Source organism: Centruroides vittatus, unplaced genomic scaffold (assembly GCF_030686945.1).
Source record: "Centruroides vittatus isolate TY-2023 unplaced genomic scaffold, ASM3068694v2 contig_345, whole genome shotgun sequence".
NCBI lineage: Eukaryota > Metazoa > Arthropoda > Arachnida > Scorpiones > Buthidae > Centruroides > Centruroides vittatus.
In genome coordinates this window covers 3,524,681-3,547,685 of record NW_027122170.1, presented here as the reverse complement: position 1 = coordinate 3,547,685, position 23,005 = coordinate 3,524,681, and positions in this window count along the sequence as shown.

Below are 23,005 nucleotides of genomic sequence, written 5' to 3'. Positions count from 1 at the left end.
TTCATCCTCCTTTTTCTTTCTCTAAATTAGGTTAAATCATTATCATACAATTATAAGTATTGAATAAAGTAAAGTGAAAGAACATCAGGTTTGTTCCCAACTGTTTAAAATGGTTTAACGGAGGAAAAAAGGGGGGAAGATAAAGAAAGAAAGTTCTAGGGATACTAACCAATGGAAAGATCACCATCTGGAGGTAAAATGTTTTTCTTTCGACCTGTACTGTAGATCTACTGGTTCCTAACTGAAAAATTCATTGAGTGGTGTGACCGACAAATAGTGAAGTCAACATGACATGTGTTGGAACTTAGAAAAACTTTCGGACACTTGTAAGATTAAAATATTGTCTGGTATATAATTACAAGTTTCCTACGCTTATAAATAATTTATTATAACAATTATACTTATAATTTTAAATTTTGATAAACGAGTATAATGAAAATTAATTGTTTTCTGAGGTTTTTATTTATTTATTTTTTGGTTTGCAAGAGTTAATAACACCTGCGAAGTAATAGCTTAACTCATCCCTCTCCTTCTCTATTTTAAGCTTTAATTACGGTTAAATGTTACCAAATGCTCACGACCTTTAACCATTCTTTAGCTATTGATCATAACCTTGCACTTTTCTTCCGGAGGTATTTATATATTTATGAATAAGCAAGACCTCCTCTTTTTCACTTGTTTCCTTTCTCACTAAAGGGGTGTCCCAGCCTTAAAACTATAACACAAGAGGCCTTCCCCTTCCACTAAATAACAAACTATATATATATTAAGTTTTTGAGAATGTAGCGAGGGGCCTCTTAGTGTGAGGCCCTACGGTTTAGCTTATGTATAAATCTGTTTCTGCCCCGTTCCAAATGTAAAAATGAAGTCAAAGTTTACTGAGCTATAGATTAATTGTATATTAAATTAAAAAAAGTGGTAATAAATTTAAGAAAATCATAAAATTTTCACTTCCTGAAAACTTCATAAAAATTAAGAAGCGATTTAATTTTCTCTAGTTTCTAAATTTGCATTTGAAAACTCAATTAATCGATTGTAACTTGGAGAAAAGACGAAAAAGAAGAAAGGGAAAAAATTTTTTAAACTTCGTCACACAATTATATCATCATAATGACGTTTTCATGTTCATTTTAATTATTATAATAAAATGAACATGACAATTCAATTTTTATTCCAACATTAAATGGAAACTAATTACTGGGTAATTAAAGCGTGTGCTTTTATTTATCATCATCTAAAAATGAAAGAATAATAAAATTGGCCATATTCTTGATTGAATATTTCTAAGCGGCTAAAGTATTTTTCGAGTCAAATTAATTCTATATAAATATCAGGAATATTAATTTTTTTTTTTACTTTAAAACATTCTGTTGTTTAATAATAAACAGTTAATACGTACTGAAAATTTAAATATAGAATGTATTTTACGGTTATGGTTTTCGAAATTTCAATGATAATTTTTTATTATATTTGTGAAAGTTGTTTTTAACTTACAAGGATCGTTGGTTTTGAGTTAGAAAATTACTTAAGGTTGATACGACGAGAAGAAATTGTGTGAAGTGCTCTGCATTCAATTCCATGGATAGTCATGATACTTAGTAGAAAAAAAAATTTCATTTTCTTAAAAAGTAATACAAATAAATGTGGAAATTCTTTCATTTTATTATTAGTCTCATATCATTTTCGTTGGTTTTAGTAAAATTTACAAGATTTATTTCATTACTATAAATAATCTCTCTCTTTACAGCTGATTTTCTTGATCAATTTCATCAAAATAATAAATTTCTTAATTATTTGTTCATTACAATGTGTTTCATTACAATAATCAGTTTTATCAGCTGATTTTCAAGGTCAATTTAAATAAAAACAATCTGTTTCATTGCAATAAATAATCAGTTTTATCAGCTGATTTTCAAGGTCAATTTAAATTTAAAAAATCTGTTTCATTGCAATAAATAATCAGTTTTATCAGCTGATTTTCAATGTCAATTTAAATAAAAACAATCTGTTTCATTACAATAAATAATCAGTTTTATCAGCTGATTTTCAAGGTCAACTCGGTATAATAATCAATTTCACTACAGCTGATCACACGTTTTAAATAAAAATAAATCATTTTCATAACAGCTGATTTTCAAGGTCAACGTACTAAAATAATTGATTTCGTTACAACTAATCACAAAAGCTGCTTCATAATGTAAAAACAGATTATTTATTAGTTATCGGTTTCATTACAGCTGATCGCAGATTTGTTTCATTAGTGTAACTACAAAATTTATAACAGATGTTGTAAGATATTAAATAAATTTTATCTTTAATTAATAATTGTAATTAAATTTATTTCTTGAGATGATTTTTAGCCTCTAAGGCATATATATGTTAGAAACTAAAGTGTTACCCATTATTGTTAAATTAAATTATTATATATAATTTAATTACTAGAGATTCATCATGCGTTACTTGATTCCATAAATCAGTTATTTCAACTTTTTTTAAATTTTAGTAAATCATTTTTCAACAATTAAAAGTAAGTAATCAAAATAATTTAATTTAATTACTTAAATATTCGTTTTTAATTAAAATGATTTTTAATTGAAATAATTAAAAATAGATATGTTGCTTTAATAAATAAACTTAATATTACCAATAAGACAATATATTTATATACAGAAATCAGTTCCTTAGGATTTTTTTCATATAATTCTGTATGAAAAATAAAGAAATCCAGAAAATTTTTCTTAAACTTTTTTGTAATTACTCCATGTTAAAATAAACAATTAAAAATTAAAGTGCACAAATTAAGCGTTAAATAATTTCTTAGAAGATAGGAAATCAATTAATTATAAAATTTTTTTATAAAATTAACTGAAATTCAAGTAAAGCAAAACATTTCATACAAAATAAAGTTAAATTTGAGGCAGAGTTTTTTTAATATTCTGCCACATTTCAAACTACTCCCTCTTCATTCACATGTAATGTGTTTTGGAATAGGGGATAGACCACGATTTGTCAATTTCTCAAGCATATTAATCGTTTCTTAATTAAGAAAGGCAATTAAAATCGTCTTAATTATCTAATTTTAATTGAAATTAATCATTTTTTAAGCCCTTACAGAAGCTAACAGAGTACTAATTTTGGTTTTTTCGATTCTCAGTTTACAGATTTCCTTTATTTTTACTGTAGTTAACTGCCTTTTGAGTCACTTTAATATAAATTTTGAACTGTTTTTCTACAGATTCTAGACGTGTTTTCTTAATTAAAGTTAAAAAAATAGTCATATTTATGATGAAGGAATAAATAAACTTTCTTCGAATGTCGCTTGTATTTGAGACGTTGTTACTATTAATAACTTCAATGAGTTTCTATGTTTTGGAGATAATCGAATTTTATTCTGATCGTAGCTAACAAGGACTTATATTGCGAATGATTTCTTCATCGGACCGTATATTTTCATCTGCCGTTCAATCATTAGTCTCTCTATAATGACTTCTCTAATGAAGTGTTTCCTAAGTGCTCTTTCATGTCAACCCTTTAAGTGTTTAGATCGTGCATAGATTTAATGTCATAAGTTTTTTTACTTCATTTAATCGTTATATCATCTTCTCTCGACTAAATTTAATGGTAATTATTCAATATCCCATTTATATTTTTCCACTACTAATTAATTACAACTATAAATTTATTTTCGAAATAATCTATTTAAATAATTATTATAAACTTAATTTAAAAATATGCATCCGAATATCACGCATATACTTAAAGATAATTCAATTTTACTGCCCTTACAGGATGTTTATGGATAGAGAAATTATCGCTTAGAGTGAGTATTCTCATATGTTTACGTCGTATATGAATAGAATTTATAGTGTTTTTATAAAAATTTACGTTTTATTTTTTAATTTTAAAGAAAAATAATATATAAAAATTATATATTTTTTGAACCATACGACTTTATTTTATACGAAATCTCTATGCGTATATAAATTTTCTCATCTCATCCAACATATAATACTATCAACACTATTATTCTTCTTTGGGGACAGATGGTGACAAGTCATTCTATCTTTACAGCTCTTCATAAATACTAAGTCGACCAAACTTGTCCGTTTAAGATATTATATAATAAATCAAATTTTGATGAAATCACTCCCATATTTATCACAAAATAAAATTTTAAGTAGGTTCTACATCATTATAATATATAGAAAAACATTTATAAATATATATTTTTTTTATAGATAAATTTGGAACAAAAAAAAATAGTTAAAGAAAATTAATATATATATATATTTTACTCTTTATTTATTGGGTGTTAAGTTACCTTATATTGCTTCTCTTCTAATGATGCACGTCCGATAGATTACAACCAGTGTGTGTAGATGCACACTAACAACTTCCTGACATAAGAAATCAGGAAAGCATGTCTTGTAAGGATGCCATCTTAACTGCTGGTTGTCTTGGTAACTACACTTTTCTAAGCACGAGAAGGATGCAGTTTCACTATATCACCCCTTACATTTAAAAAGAAAAAAACACGCTTCAATTTCCCTAAAATTTTATTTATTTTATATAAAAATATTCATACAACATCATCGTGTTTTGATGGGAATGATAGGGATGACGTTAGAAATAAAAACATCAAAAGAAATGTACATCTTTGTATATATTCAGTTAAAAAATGCGTAGGGAGAAGGGAATGCGGTATCTTTATATCTTTTATCACTGTATATATCTATCTACATCTCTTTATCTTTAATCCTCTATCTTTATATTATATGTAGGGATAGCCCTGATAGCCCTGCATATAACATAAAGATGAGTAGAGATAGGGATGCGGTATCTTTAATTAAAATTTCATAAAGATAAAAGGATGCAGTAGGGATGTAGCAAGGATCTAATTATTTTGCATGAAGTTAATTGGATCCCTATTATCCCCAGTAAATATGCAAGAAGTTAAAGTGATGCTGTAGAGATAAAAAAAAAGAGGATGCAGTAGAATCTTGATAATGGATTATAATGCAATTTCTTAATCACTCGACTGTTGGAAAAGTATTTCTTTATAAAAGAATGTCAGTTATTCTATTAACGAAGTTCTTTAAACACTTCCAAAATAGTTGAACGTAATATTGAAGTTAAAATCGATATTGTTCTTGAAAGATCTTGGTCGTGCGAAGTCTTGTCGTTACTACATCATTTTCTTCTCCTGGAATGGAAGCTAATAGGCCATGTCACTGCACTGCTGATGTCACTAGTCGAAACGATCCTATCTATGTCACTACTTTATCAACAGGTTTAACAATATATTCCACTATTTTATTCATTTAATTATATTCTTAATTAAAATTTACACTTCTAAAAAGAGTTTTTATCACAGAATTGCTTCTCTGTTGAGGATTAACATCACTCTAACTCTTGTTTTATAAGCATTGCATTCATTTTAACAATATCTAGTAATTTTTATAATTAAAATTTCTTTAAATATATTTTAAAATGTACAAAATTATAAGTATTTTTTGAAAAATTATTCGTTAACTTTCGTATAAATATTAATGACTTTTTTGAAGTTGGTTATAACGTGACCTCTTTAAAAAATGGCAAATGATAGAAGGAAAAAAATAGGTTATTTTTAGATTAAAAATATTTTAAAAATTATTTTGAAATATTTTTAAAAATTTAAATTTAAAAAAATTAAGATTTTTAGATTAGATACACGAAAGGAAAAAGAAATAATTACATTTGAGCACTTTACAAGACGTTTATGGATAGCGAAAAATTCGAAGTAATTACATTTTATTATCCAATTTTTAATAAAGCTAATGGCATTTTACAAATTTACAATTTTCCAATCGTAAAACAAGTATAATTTTTACAAAATTTCGATATAAATTTTCAAGTGGATGCGGCCTATTTTTACAGATTAATCGATAGATTCCAGGTACATAGCAGAATGCCACGCCGCAGGGACCATACAAGACTCACAATCTCAGTTTATATCCTTCTATCAGATTCACATTTCTAAATATTGTATAGACGTTTCAACCACATAAAAAAGAATATCTTTTTCTGCTTGTTTTTTTAGATCTTTCTCTACATCTCTCTATACTTAAATCCTGTTGTTTCTTTTTGTGATTTCTCCAGAGGTAAAACCAATGAAAGAATGATGCTAAATGTATCGTATAGGCCACGTTTACAATTTAAAAAAAGTATCAAAATATGTAGAAACACGTCTAGTTTTATAATTTAATCAAAATTCTTAGATAGGAACCCGTATTTTGAGGATAAATCAACAATTTTCTGGGAGGATGTAGAGCAAGATTCTCTCCATCCTCTCATTATCTTCTTATAGGTACATGTTGAATTCCATCGATTATAGTAACGTTAATTTACGCAGAATGAGAGTTTCATATAGAAATACTTGAACATTAAAATCGATTAATTAGTATAATTAATCATGAGAGTTTGTATATGATCGTTGAAGCGAGCAGGACTGTATTAAATTTTAATTGATGGATATTCTTTGCTTGGAGGCTTTTGTTAAGCGTGGATACTGAATGAATAAAATGGGATTTCTTCTTTCGTATTTTAAGAAAATTGTATAGAATATATTGAAGAAATTTGTGAAAATCTTAAATTTTTTATATCATTCGATAGATATCTTTCATTCGCTGGATTTTCTCTAAATATATATTTATATATTTTCTTGTTTCTTCTCTGGCTCCAAGCCAAATTCTTCGAACAGAAGCTGGAAATATTATCTACCACCTACTGTTTACAAATATTAAACTTCTTTATTTTATGAAAGTATAGTAAATTTTAAATAAAATTTAAAAGGAATTTGTTTGAAAAATATCCCCAAATTTTTGTTAATTTTTATTAAATTATGTGTTGGATTTTCTCTAAGATGATGAGATGCCTTTTTTCTATTTTCTTTCTAATTTTGTTTGAAAACTTTGTAATTTTGTGGAAATTTCGTTTAAAATTGCTTCTTTGTTCCCTGAAATGTGCTAAAATTTCTTTAAAATCTGTTAAAATTTCCTTATTATGTTATAAATGTAGCTTTAGCACAGTCAAAATTTCCCTTCTCGTATGTGTTTAATTACTGTTTTGTACTGTTATAATTTAAAGAAAAACTTGAAAGCGTAATCAAATTTCCCTAAAATATTTTATATTTTAGGGAAATTTGATTACATTTTCAAGTTTTTTTAATTATTAAAAATATAAAAGAAAATAATTAAACTCAGAGCTTTCTTCTCTATTATCTCTGAATTTTATTAAAATTTTCTTTAAATTTTCCATTAAGTAACAATTATTCCACATAAATTAACTGATGTATATTAATTAATAGATTGTAAACTAAATTAATATTTTAAAAAATAATCAAAGCAACTACACCACTTTTACTTATCTTAATTAAAGATTTAAGAAGTCAATCAGGGCCATTCCCAATAGAATAATAAGATTAATTGTTTCTTTTTTGTGTGTGTGTGTGTGTGTGTGTGTGTGGCAATTCAGCAGATTAATCATCTGAAAGAACGTAAAAAATTCCTATCTTCTCTTATAATCAACGATAGAAAGAGTGGATAGCAATCACAGCATCTTATAACCAACAGCATCCTCAGCATCACTAACCAAAGAGAAAGATGAAGGTTGCAACATCACTTTATGTTCATCTTGGCATTTTTTGCTTCACTTAGACAGAATCCTTGGTATGTGGATGCTTTTTAAGAGTCCATAGCCATTTCTCAACTTAAGTTACTCATCGATTATCATTGCTCTGTTAGATTCTTATATTATGTAGGCTATTCTTGAACCTTACATTAAACTGCTTTTTGGAGAAGAGAATGCTATTTTTTGTAAATGCTATTAAGTTCGAGTCTTCGATAAGAAATCCTTAGTTACCTTTAGGTATTTTTTCTGCAGTTTTTTTCTACCAAAGTAATTACAAGAACCGGTTTAACTGACGGCAGATTGTTGTTTATTATGGATGTGGTGTTCAATATTTTCCGGTTCATAATCTTTAATATTTTTTCCCCTCTTTTTATTTTTATATATATATTTTTTGAAAGTGGTAACGGTGTTAAAAAAAGAATTACAAAATTTTCTTTTCCAATATATTTTTCCTTCTTGTAAGAAGCTATAGAACAATCTTAAGTTATTTGACTCGAAAGAAAAAATCAAATGATTGATGTAGAATAAGTCTACAAAACTTTAGAAAATATCATCCCTTTGATGAGTAAATAAAAAAATTATTTATCTAAAATAATATAAAAATAAATATATTAAAAATAATAAACATTTTATAGATTTTTATCAACGTTTATTCGGGATGCGGAAACGAGAATTAAATATATTTATCTTTCCAGCATCCGGTTAATAAAATAAAATAAATGATGACGTTTAATATTTTTTTAACGTTTAATTAATTATTTTAATAATAATTTTTATTAATTAAATACATTTTATATTTTAAAAAATGATACTCCTTTAATTTTCTTTGTTTATCCATTACATTTTTCTTCTTCTTTTTTTAATAGCCAAGATGCGAAGATGCTCGGAAGGAAAGGAATAAAAAATTCATTATTAAATACATAAAAATCATTGTATGAAATAAAATATTGTCAACAGAAAACCTTATCTTGCTTTAAAACTGACAGTTTGTTTAGTTAAAGTTTAATTTAATTTAATTTGACATTTAACAAAGTGCCCACCTTCCAACTACAACGTGAGACGATTATAAACTATGAACCATACTTCAAGCTAAATTTAACTTTAGTTGCAGTTCAGTGGTGTTAAAGGGTATCAAAAAATACCTAAAAATATATATATATTCTGAAACAGCAGAAATCGCTTGAGAATTGCAACATTTCACAAGAAACCCGAGCGAGTCTTTTAACAAGGTAGAAAGTACTTTCATTTTTTTCATCTTTTCTAACCATTTTCTTAGATAGAGAGTCACACAGTTAGTCTTGGTGTTAGTAGAAAAATTTAAAAGCTTTTTATTCCTGTTATTCTCTCAGTAAATAGACTTGGTACTAGAGAATCTTTTCCATCTACTTGCTTGCATCATTTATCGGAGTCGAATTCTATTGGGAAAATGTTTCTTTATCTTCTTCTAAGAGTAGATGCACATATTATGAAGTAAATTTCCCTTAAAATGGTATTAAATTCGATTTTTTTTGCTCGAATCCTTGCTAAAATTTCATTATTTTGTTGCCTTTACTTTCTATCTTAAGTTTAGAGTATTTTTAAAGTCTACTTTTATGGTCGTAATTACTGGAAATTTGGTTTATTAAGCTGTATTTTCGATCAGATTTTCTTTTCTTCTTTTTATACACAGCATACTTTTATAAGCTTTTTCTCATTTATATATACATATAAATATATGAATTTCTGAATAAATGTAGGGATATATAGGGACACTTTAAAGGATGTCCGTATATATATATATATTCCTATGTATTATCATATTAATATACAGTAGTTTTAAAAGGCCAACGTTTGAATTTTTCCCTAAATTCCTATCAGGGATATACAGAGATTTAGAAATATGCAGGGACATTTACGGAGGGATTTTCCTTTATTATATTATTATAAAACCCAAGGTGTTATTTTTTTGTATTTATTTAAAATATTTTATTTAGTTATAACGTTACAGAAGGTTTGCTTGTTTTATGTCATGGTAAACCCAAAAGTTTTCGTGCTACACTCTTAGATAGCCAAGTATTTTATATTCTATCTTAAATTCTTTTACTATAACTAAAATTTCTTTTATTATACCCTAGAGAAGACAAGAACTCTTTTCGATTTTTTAATATAACCAAATCTTTTTCGCTGCATCCCTATAGAATTAAATTTTTAAAATTATAACTTTGAAAAATTAAATTTTCTCTCAATATGTTCTTCTGAATCTAAATTTTCTTTACTTGCATCTCTATAGAACCAAATTATCCCTTACTACATCCTTGAAAATCCAGATTTTTCTTAATTACATCCTCGCAGATGCGAATTTTCTGGTGAAACATCTCCAAAGGATCAGAATTTGCCATATTACACCATCATAAAACGAAAATATTTATTTCCACGCCCATCAGAAGAACCTTATACCTTTGTTACACCATTAATTAGCCAAATAATCCCATCCTTACATCCCTAGACACCGAATTTTCTTTCATTAAAACCCTCGAAGAGGAAGCGATAAGCATCCTTTCACATTATAGAAACCAATCGATATGAGGGCAATAAAATTGAAAACTCCAAATATAATGTAGGTAGGGGAAGAGGTAAAGTTAAAGTGTTAAAGCAGTGGTTAGCAAGTTGGAGAATAACAAAACTTAACCCAATCCTATCTCAGTAGCTGATATTTGGTGTTCGTCAGGGAGACGATTAGCTGCTCATTCATCATCGCTTGAATGACAAGTCAGTAATGGCAGTTTGATAAATTGTTGTGGCAGCACAAAAGTTTTCTCTCCCTCTCCCTCTTATATATCGAAACAACACATTGTATTGTCGAATCTTCTCTCGTTTGTTTCCTCGTCTTTAATACACGTGATTACATAAAAATTATCGATTCAAATCTTGTTTTAATTCGTAAACTCTACCTTTAATTAATTATTGATATATTTATGTTATCAATTAAACGAAGATTTAAGGGAAATTCTTCCTATTAAAATCCATTGATTTTGTGATAGATGAATAAAAATGGCTACGTATCACACAATGATGAATCGCTCTTACAAGAATTATGATTAATTTTGCTGGGCGAAAATTGATCATATTTTTTTCTTTTTTTGCTTTTTGTTTCTTTCTTCTTCGGGGAAATTGTCTGAAAGTTTTGCTTTCATTTTATTATTTTTATTTTTATTTAATCCACAATTTAAATAGGAAATTTTTATGTTTATTATCAAAAAGTTTTGTTAGTTGACGTATTTCCTGGTGAATTTAAATGTGGAAACGGTTACAATTTTATACATTACACGCCGAGCAATGGGAAGAAATGGAAATGGCTCTTCTAACAAGCATCTTAACTGAGGTAATCTAACGAGTATCCTACTAATACACCTGATTCTAAGGATGATCTAAACTGACATACTTTATCTTAAAGAGCATTTTAACTGATTTAATTGTATTAATTAACATCCTGGCTGATCTACTTTATTTCAGTGAATATCCTAATTAACTAGTTAAAAAACATCCTGATTAATATACTTTATTCTAACCATCATCTTAACTGAGCTCTCTCATCCTTAAAAGCATTATAGCTAATTAATGTCACCTTAAAGCACATCCTAACTGATCTACAGCATCATAAATGATCTACAGTATCCTAAAACCCATCCTAACTAATCTACAATATCCCAAAATGCATTCTAACTGGTTTACTTCCTGTTGAAGAGCATCCTAACTGATCCTAATTGATCTGACTGATGAAGATTCGGTGTGAAGAACATCGCTTCATTTATAAATTCCATTTCACATCCAGTTCTGATAACGTAATAATTTGTGGCATTATACAACTGTAGAATTCACATCTAACCATTAGTTTAGCTCTATGTTCTGGTAGGTACTATCAAAACTATACACTAAATTACTACAGTTACAAGTCGACATACGTTCCGATATTACTATATTAAGTTTGGTGGTTTGATATAGTTTACATGGTACATTTAGCTGATTTAAATTATATATATAACACTCAGTTTACGGTATATTACAGTTTCTGACCTCACTGTGGTTAATTCAATTTCATTATCATTTATTAAAATGAGCTTGATTAAGAAATGTTGAAAAATATATAAAACGAACTTGGTTTGATCCTCGATTCCTCGAAGCAGAAAATTATAGATTTCATTCAAAAATATATATTAAAATTAATTTTAATTATGTAATTTTTGATAAAATAGTAACCTTTATGTTCTTATCCAGAAGATGGAGAGTAGTTTTCTCCAGTTACGTATAGTAAAATTTAAGTAAAATTAATTTTAAAAAGTCAATAAAATCTTGAGTTTTTAAATAAAATAAGCAATTTCTGATATATATTCTAGCTTTTTTTAAAAATAAATCTAAAATAGACATAGAAATTAGGTTGTGAAAAGAGAAATTATATAGCATCACTCTTTAATCCCCCTTCGTTCATCTACCTAAAAGCCATAAAATTCGAATTAAATCTCAATGTTTTTACTATTTATTTATGAAAAAATACCACTAATTATAATTAAATTTAATAATATAATTAATAATTCTAAAAATTTGATCGATTTATCATTAAAAAATTCTATCAAATTGTCTCTTTGGAAGTAATTTACTTACAATAGAAAAATGGATAGAATAAGGTCAGAGTAAAGAAGCTCCATTTGTAAATATTGACTTATAGATTCTGTCGCCATTATTCTCTCTTGTTGCAGATTATAGTGGCATTAACTCAGAGATGTGGCACATTTGCCACAGTTTCTATTGAGATCAGAAGTGCACTTTGTCCAGTCATAAGGGTCATCTTGGATGGGCAATATAAAGAATTCACATATAGCTTCGAGCGGATATGGAGAAAGCAAATTATGTGTTATTGGACGGTAGATGATTTAAGAAGAATAACAATACAAAATTTCTTAATATAACAAGAATAGAATGAGATTTTATATGGTTTGTCTCATCCTGTGTAGCGTTGAAAATTCAAAAAGTACTTTTAAAATCCCTTAAAAAAATCACTAAAATATTCAATAAATAACGCATTTTATAGCTAAAGAAGGAATATATTCCATAATTATGTTTCAAAAGAGGCTATTCATGTAAACACCCTTTAAATTTTCAACTTTTATGTGATTTTCTACCAGTACTCAATGGTTATATAAATGTAAATAGAATCATTAAAGAGAGATTATACTTATAAAATCTTAAAGATTTTTTTTCTCTTTGCCTATGTTTTTTAGGGAAATATAGAGATTTTTCTACAAAAATGTAAGGAAAAACAAAAAATCCCTAACAAACAAGCAATCAAAAGAATATTCTTCGTCCCATTGGTTTAGCAAATAAAATTCATATAGCCAGAGTTTCCCTACAGAGAAATTTCAGGAAAATTTTGAAATTTTATTATCACCAAGCACTAAATCCCTAAATTTCCCTAAAAAATCCTAAATTTTACTGCAGAGAAACTACTCTTTCCCTAAAATTTTTCCTGCTATTTCTGAGTACTTAAATGGTACTATACAAAACCGAATTTATGCTCCTTTATATTAAAATTATGGAGAAATTAACTGAAAAATAATTTAAATTAACATTCAATAATAAATTTATGTAAAAATTCATAAAAACTACACAAATTCATAGCTTCCAATACGTATTTTTAGTCACAGGTATAACAGCCATAACATATTTAAGACGAGAATTTTTGGATATTTGTATCAGTCTCAGGTGCAGACTTCAATATCCAAATTGAAAATAAAATTTTATCTACATCAAAAAAATATAAATATTTGAATCTCGAAGTATTTTTTGATTAAATTTAATATATTTTACATAGTTTTTTTAGAGGAATAACTTCGCACTTTAGCTATTTTTATCTAGAAATTGAAAATTTAGAAAATAGTTTTTTATGAATTACTTTAAAAAATTCAATTTTAGAAATGTTATATTTATATACGTACGTTTGTATATAAAGTTAAACGTTGTGGGTGAGATGCCCTTCGAACGGAAGATGCTGTCATCAATTATAATGATGATAACGTATAATTTTCGTTGTGAAAAGTTTAACTTTCTACAATGAAATATCTACTTATTTAGGGAATTTTAAGGATTTTAGGGAAATTTATGCCACACAATACATTTAAATTTACACATTTCATCGTTGTGTGTGAATTATGCACGGTTTAAGCAAGGGATGAGATGTCCTTGAAGGGAAGATGCCCAAATTAAATTTACCATCAGTTTTAATTAAAGAATTCTTCACGTATACGAGAGAAAAGCACTTAAAACATTAGTTCTTACTTAAATTTTGGGCACAACTTTCTTAATAACTCCAATAAAACACTTACTTATTCAGGGAATCTTAAGTATTTTAAGCAAATTTATACCATTTAAAATTTTAACTTTCATTGCGGTTGATGAATTAATTACTAACATAATGTTAATTATGTGCATTAAAGACTCACTTGCTAATTATTTAACACGCTTAAAATGCTTAAAATAAACAAAATTCAAGAACTAAATATGAAACTTTCATCCATTTTCTAGAAAATTACACTTTATGCAAGCTTTAAATAATTTTCTCTGCATCTTGCACGTGATAGAATCTGCAATATTTATTTTAAGTAAACGGTATACACGTATAGAGATTTGAAAGAAAATACAAGAGAAAATAAGCTTTTATCACCACTCTTTCCTCTGCATCTTCTCTTAGTTTCGTGCCTAAAGCGAAGAATTTTGTAGTTTTGAGATTCGCATAAATCAACTTCGTAACAGTAGGAACTATGAAAATAATTAGAAAGTAAGTGACCTGGGGCTAAACGAATCTTCTTAAAAGTAAAATAAATAGGCTAAAGACAATTAAGTAAGTTGCCTTAGGCTAATATAATATATTTATTTCCATCAGGATGATGTACAAAAGCTGTGGCAAAGATAAATTCCTACGTAAATATTTTGATTAGCCATTTAATCAAAATTAATTCAAAATAGTTTAGATATATAGTAATAAAAACCATGAAAGAATTCAACTTCAATCTTTAATTCCAATGCTTTTTAAAGGCAATTTAAAGCGAATGTATGCAACCTCTTCCATCAATTTGTGTATAAAATTTATGTAGAGTAAAGTGAAATTTCTGTTGACACATTCCTTTCTACTGATATTTCTGAGAATTTTTCGAATTCTATCCTTTGTTCATCCCTTTGAAAACGTATAAACACGCTTGGAATATTTTTCTCTAAGCTGTTTATCGCGTGAAGTATCCTCTTTAGTGATTTTACTTGAGGTAAATTTATCTCGATTGAACCTCTTTAACGTGCAATTAACCATTTTCTTATTATTTTTCTCGTTAAAAAATAATCAGCTTTAAATATATTTGCGGAATAACTTGAGCATATTTCATTTTTCACAGTCGAATTTAATCTCGACCTTATTTTTATTTTATTCCAGAGTGGTGGAATTTTTTAGAATTTTACGCGATTTTTCGTAATTTTTTTCTGTGGGTAAAAAAGGGAAAATTCGGGGAAATTTTAGGGAAATTAGGGAATTTTATTTTTACGCGAGAAATGAAATTTTTCACGTAAGAAGCAAGAAAGGGAAAGGAGGAAATTTCTCTTATAAGTAGAAAAAAATGGGGAAATATTCAGGGAAGTTGAGGAATTTCTCTTGTAGACAAAAAGAAAAATCTAGGGAATGTTTAGGGAAAATCTTCCAGCAGAAAAATATAATTATAGGGAAATATTTAGAAAAGTTAAAAAAACTGGAAAAATACGTAAGAAAAGTTGGGAAATTTACCTAAAAATTAAAAACAGAAAAATTTCGCGAAAATGTTTAAAGTATTTTTCCCTGTAAATAAAACGAAAAAAAAAAATTGAAAAAATTAAACTAATATTTCGCGAAAAAGTTTAAAATAAAAAAAAATTATTCTTTTTCTTTCAATATAAAATAAAATACGGGGATATAAATAAAATATTCCATCACAGGAAAAGTATTTACGTAGATTTATGAAAATTGTTACCAATGTTTCTTGAAAGTGAATCAAGGAAAATATAAGATAGAATTTAGGGAAATTGGGGAAGTGTTTCGTTACCTATAAGAAGGAAAATAAAGATAAAAGTTTAAACTTTTATCCCTTTATCTCCCATTTGTCCCCGAAAATACATTTTATAAATTTAATTTGAAAACAGAGTAACAGTTCATAACAGTATCAATGGTTTCTAAATATAATTTCTTTTGATTAACTGCCGAAAATTTCTGGTAATTGGCTTTTAAAATAAGATTTCCCTAAAGGTATAGCAATTGGCAGGACGTCAAACTGATCAGTATTAATTAGCACATCACCTCTGCGACTAAGCTGTTTGCCAGCTGAATTTGTACAATTATAGGATCAGATATGACGATTGTAACTGTAATTAGACTAGTTATCGAAATCCCAAACTAAATGAAGGTGAACAGATAGCAGAGACTGCACCTATAAGCATGTCTATCATTATTTTTCTTACTCTTCTGGCATTTTAACAACAGAAATTTTAAAATTCCCTAAAGATTACTGAAAAAAATTAACATATTTTAAGTAAGAAAAATGCATTTTCTTTCTAAAATATTATATTTGATAATTACTAAAGTAAAGATCACCAAAGTCTTCATAAAGTCTTCATTCATTTCATTTGTCCATCCATAAATATATGTAAAAATCACCAAGGAGAGATTAGAATTATAATACTTTAGGGAATTTTTCGTTTTACCCTTTTACTTTATAGGGAAAAATAACCACATTTTCCTAAAACTCCTTTCCCCTACTTTTTCCCGAAGGAAAAAAAGTTTATAAAATTTTTGGTTTACTGGCAAAATTTTCGGGAAAACGGGAATTTTTCTTGCTGATTAGAGAAAATTCCCCCAAAATGTGGGGAATTACTTCGAGAAAATTTGGGAAAACGAGGAAGTTTTTTCTCTATAAATTAAAATAAGAAAATACAGAAATATATTTACGAATTGGAAAATTTTGCATTAAGTATTTTTTGATCATTAAATATTTATTTGTAGAGTAGTTTTGTAATTAATAAAATAATTACAAATCATTTTTTATCTTCAATAATTAAACTTAATTTTAAAAAAAGCAAGAAAAATCCTCATATAGATTAATAAAAGAACTATTCTTATACCAAGAATATTAAAATTATTTAATCTGCAACCTAATTATCATTAAAAATTAAAAAAATAATAATAATTTACCAACAGTAACATCATTCAAAAATGTTTCCCAACCAGTAGATCGCGAACCCCAAAAGACTTCTCTATCCTATTACTCTACAACGACAGCAACATCCAGCATCAAAAAGGTTGAGGGATAACATCCCAAGATGCAGAGATAATGCAACTAATGATGTTATTTTCTAGTTACACTTAATTTAATTTTCGATAGCCCTATGTATGACTGCAAAACCTTTTATTGTTTGGGTCGTTAGCCTATTTTATTGTGATTACTTCAATTTTTTTCCCCCTCATAGTTTTCTATCAGATGAAAGAAGAGTTTTTATTATTCCCTTAAGCTATTGGAAAAGTTAAGGATTTTTTTTTAATTTTCTACGGTGTTTTTTATAATTCCTTTTGTAAATTACTTTGGTAGAGTCTTAGCTTGTGCTACATACGAGTCATAAACACATTTTTCTTTACTTCGATAGCTTCTAATTAGATAGTTTAGGAGACAATTACTGTCTAGAGCTATGCTATACATCCTTAGAAAACAAACAATCGGGTAAATTCTCTCAACTTAAAGAGCAAACAGTTTGACTTTATCAGTTTAAGGGGAAGTCGAATTGAAAATTAACACTTTAATTTATTTTTTTCAAGCTTTCTTCCGCACAAATTTTTGCACTTTACATGAAAAAAAACACTCCCCTTCTTCTCTCCTTGCTAAGATAATGGAAAGTTGTAAAACTCTTGTTTCATAAATTTAAAACTTTTGTTTTAATTCCTTCTTCCTTCCCTTTAATTGCAATTTTATCGTTAAAAATGAGATTTTTTAGTGTTAATTTTTTACAATTTCGATAAATTCAATAAATTAATTTAAATTAAAGCGATATAATTAACTGCTTAATTACAGTTGGATGTTTAGAGGATGAATTTGCTGTTAGATCTCTTTAATTCTGATTTTCTTTGAAACTTTCTAAAACTTATAAATTAATTTTTTTAGATTATTTTGTGTGAAAATAATTTGGAACATTTATTATTGTTTTTGCTGTAAAATATTAAAAATTGGCAAATGTGAACGTAAAAATCTCTTTTTACATTGCCTTTAATTCTCATTTTCTTTTAAATTTTTTAGATCTGAACTTTATAAAAATTCAAAAATTAAATTTTTACATTATTTGCACCGTATTATATCTGAATTTTATTCTAAAATATAAAAAATCGAGGGATATAGGCTCTAATAAATTCGTTATATGCCTTTTGTTCCTGATTTTCTCCAAAATTTTTTGAGTCGATCCTTCTAAAAAGCTTATAAATTGGCTTTTTAGATTATTTTACATTATAATTCATAATTATTTGATTTAAAAAATATTAAAATTTGAGAGATATCAGATGTAATAAACTAGTCATAGCCACTCATCACTCTTGTTATCCACCTTTTGTTTTGCATTTTCTTCGAATTTTTTAGAGGTGGGCCATCTAAAAACTGTGTAAATTGATTTTTTAAATGATTTTACACTACACTTTACCTATATTATTTGCTAGAGTATATTAGATATTGAGCAAATACGGGATCTGACTTGTCTTCTCCTTGTTTCCTGAATCCATCACGTAACATATGAGACATCAGTTGGTGTCCTCCGCAAATTCCTTAGAAGCTATTCTCTGTAGCTCACCTATGACGAATGATCTTCATAAATATTCGATTCTATCGTAGACCCGACATATCCCTGACATGTCTTAAAACCATCATCAGTTATCTTCTAGTTACATTTTCTGCACCCTTCTATAAACCTCAGGCATTGGATATAACTCCTTGATATCTCTAAAGTATCTGGATTTAGAGGTGTAAAAATATGTCTATTTTTGTCTATTTTTAAATTAAAAGTTTTAAAATTTAATTTTTTTTTCTCTCTCTCTCTCTCTCTTCAAAGATGCTCCAAAGATGCTGCATCAATAAATGAGTGATGAAGAATTTAGAGCAATTTTTCAATATTTTTTTGTAATTTTTATCTAAAAACACTTATAAATTAAATTTTAAATAAGAAACAAAAGCGAAAAATGCTCAAAATTTTGACGGAATTTTCTTTAATTTTTTAGAAAATTCCAAAAACTTTTAAAGATTGGAGAGAGAGGAGTTGTGAAGGATGGAGTGATGAGTTGAATTTAGATTAAAATTTTTAAATGCTTTTTGTATTTTATAAGTAAAAGTATTATAGATTAAGTTATAAATAAGATTATAAGAGCAAATAATCAAAATTTTATTCAAAATTTCTTTTAATTTTTTATTTAAAAAAATTCCAAAAATATTCTACTCGGAAACAACACGAGAATATTGACCAAAATAATGAATTCTATCGGCGCCATTTTGTTTTCTTACACATTTTATAATCTACGAAGTATATCTGCAGTAAACTAAAGCAAAATTCTAAAATATACATGGATATAATTAAGTAAATCGGAAGGCAAAAACTGCCAGAATGGCTTATTTGCAAAATCTTCCAAATTACAGGTTAACTCGAATATTTTTTTATTAGGAAATTCTAAACTTATAGCTGTAATAAATAATGAGATAAATTAGGTATAGTAACAGATAGGTAAACAGACAGACAGATAAAATAATTTAAAAACGTTTAAATTATCAGTAATAACAGTAAAGGCGAATAAACAATGGCTCGTTGATCGATGAGAGAAACTCGATTTACGTTCCAAATTACGTCGATTTAAACATTTAAACGTGTTAATAACCTTTCTCTGATTGGCTATTGAAAATTTTGATAAGAGTCTCAACGGTAATTTATCCAATCTCCGCTTGATAAAGCACGAAAGACACGAAAGACGTTCGATAAATTATCAGTTTGGAAGATGAATAGAAAATCTCAGTGAAGGAATTTAATTAAGAAAATGTATTAATAAATAAATAAAAAGATAAAGATTTATTATTTTTTTCTACTCTATTTTACATTTTTATTGCTCACAATTCAAAGGAAACACTCGAAATTCGTGGTAAGATATACGACAACGATAGATGGTAGACAGTAGTTCGTGACAAGTAAATCCCCATTTGATCCAGCCAATGACTGCAATGCTACTACAGTTCTAACCTAAGATATATATAAACCACCCCCCAGCTTTAGTGTAACACAAGAATTTCTAGTGATATTACTTGAAAAAAAATTAATAAAATTATATTACTCGTAGAGAAAATGACGCCTGTCTATACACAAACACACGATAACAGATACAGAAAATGGGTGAGTTCAACGTCACAGTCGAGTGGTGACGGTTCCTTTCCATAAAGCGTACAAAGTTAGAGTGGATCTGGCAATTCTCAAAGCACTCTTGTAGCAAATTGACCTTACCTTTCTTCCTCTACACACGTATATAAGTGGGACAAGATGGAATTCATTTATAGAAGATGCAAAAATATTTGATCCTGTTGAATTGATGGATGAGGATTATGAATGTATATAAAAAAGGGAGAAGAAGAGCACATATAGAATTTCTTCTTGGATCAATTTTTTTCCCTTTCCTTCCATACAAGTAAACGTAAACCCTCCCTCTTACTAAAGTAAGAGGGGAGTGGACTTATGTTTAGGTATCTCTACCTTGGATTTTGTAGATAGTAAGTTAGGATATGTGAAGATAGTAAATATATATGATAAATTGCAGTAAAGTAAAAATCTTTTTCGATCTAAGAAAACTTTCCTATCGCCTTAAGCAGCTTCTAAATGATACACACACGTATACAGTTTTTTAAAGAAGTTTCTCATCGTTAGATTGGAAGGAACATTTTCATATTTTTATAAATTCTACTGGGAGAAAATGAGTTTGAAATTGGATTGGAGGGTGTAAAATTTATTTTAAAAATAACTTCTTAGATTTTTCAATATTTACTTATTATATACGCACAGATATCTGTAACGCACTATATTATATAAATTATAGTAAGAGAGGTAAGAGATGAACATCGAACGTATGTAATTTAATATAAAATTTGAGAGTTAAATGTCAGGGAAATGAGATAAAAACTTAAATTATGTTTTAATGTTTTAATTTAGAATTATTTTTTTAAATATTTTTATGTATATTTTGAAGTATATTGAATGAATTGTGATGGTAGAAGGTAGGAGAATTGAAGAGTTTGGAGTCAATTATGCTGAAGTAAAGTTGACTAATTAGCTAATTTATATGAAAATAAAACATATTTATAGCTTTTATAGAAGATTTTAGTCGTTTTTAAGCAGTTAAAACCGTATAAAACAGTAAAAGAAGTGTTTTATACAATGAAGTTTCAGTATATTCAAGAGAGCAAGAAGAAATCAAGTGATGAAACAAGATTTATCATGGATAAAATCAGTTAAATAATTCGAAAATTACCATAAAATTTCAACAATTAATGCATAAAAATAAGTTTAAACTAACAAAGAAAGGGACAGCAAAGCTAAAGATGACAGAGCAAGAGCAGAAGATACAAACTAAAGCTCTGGATGCAATTTTAGCCAGAAGCTATTAAGATAAACCCGTATAAAAACTTAAATTTTGATGAAAATATACAATTTTATACTAGTAAAGAACACGAATATAGAGAAAAATCACTCAAAATTTGAATAATTCATCCATATATTTAAGAATTTATGAGCGAGAAAAACAGTATAGAAGATCATAAAGGAAGAAAAAAAAGAGGAGGAATATGAAACTAGTTAAAACCAGCTCTCATTTAAAGTATACAAATTAAAATAAATGATCAAGAGTGTAGGTGGAAGAGGAATAATAGGTACTACATTCATCAATGTAGCAGAGAAGATGTGAGTGTGGTGTATAGAGTAAATGAATCCAGGGAGTTAGAGGAATAGATAATGAATGTAAACCCTAGAGATTTACCATCGAATGACCGTTCGAAAGTAATATTTTCTATACTTTAAACTCATTTAGAGACAGCAGACATTGATATCTTCTTGGTATTCTTTACCATTGTGAGGAAGAGGAGGAAAATAATTTATAGATGTTGACATAGAAGCGTCTACACTTCACGCTTCTACTAAATTACAGTAAGAATGTCACAACATTACAAAATTTAGCAATTTTATTGCAAGAATATGGTAATACGAACGACAGTCTCCTTATAGTTACACAATGTCCACGCTAAGTTTACGTAAAAGTAAAGGAATGAAAATAAATAAAATGTTAGAGGGATGAGATTTGAGAATAGTTTCATAAATCTGTAGCAATGTAACTCTGCCTGCATTTTCTCATTCCACGAATATAAGCACGAAAAGGAAGCAATAAAAGTCGAAAAATTGAGTTCTTGAAATTTATAGCGTTAACAATTGCTGAATTCTGAAATACAAATTTGTGAGAAAACGTTTTGTCAAAGTTTTCTTCTTATTTCCTTTTTCCTCCATCGCTTCTCCTCCTCTTCCTTCGTCTTCCTCTTCTCCATCATTCCCCTCCTTCGTTTTCTTCTCTTTCTCTTTTTTCTAAATCATATTTTAATAAATTGTAAAAGGATAAACTGGAGCAGTAATGTGCAACGTTTATCTAAATTTTGATAAAGGATATTGCTTCGATTTGCCTTTATAACTTTTTGGATTCATTTAATTTAAGTTTTTGTACAGAATTACTCTTCTGAACTGTTTATTTCCTTCCTTTTTATTCTTCTGAAAAAATTTAAATAATAATTTTCCCTTTTCTTTCATCTAAACATTTTATTTTTCAATAATAATTACCCTCTCTCCCTCATTTATAATATTTAAAAAGTAATATTTTTCTTCTTTTTTCCTCATGTAAAAATTTTTAAAATAAGTAATACTTTCTCTGTTCTTTTCTCTAAAACTTCAAGAATAATATTTTATTTCTTTCTTTCTTAGATAGAATTTAAATAATATTTTACATCACTTCCCAAAAAAATTTTTAAATAACGTTTACCCTCTTTATCCCTCTTCTAAAAAAACTTCTAAATAATATTTTCTTTTATCTAAAAAATTTATAAAATAATATTTAACTTTTTCCTTCTATAAAATATTTTTTAAAATAATATTTTCACTCCTTCCTCTCCTCTAAGAAAACTTAAAATAATATTTTCTTATTTTTATTCTCTTATAAAAATTTAAATAATAATATCTATTCTTCTTTTCCTTCTAA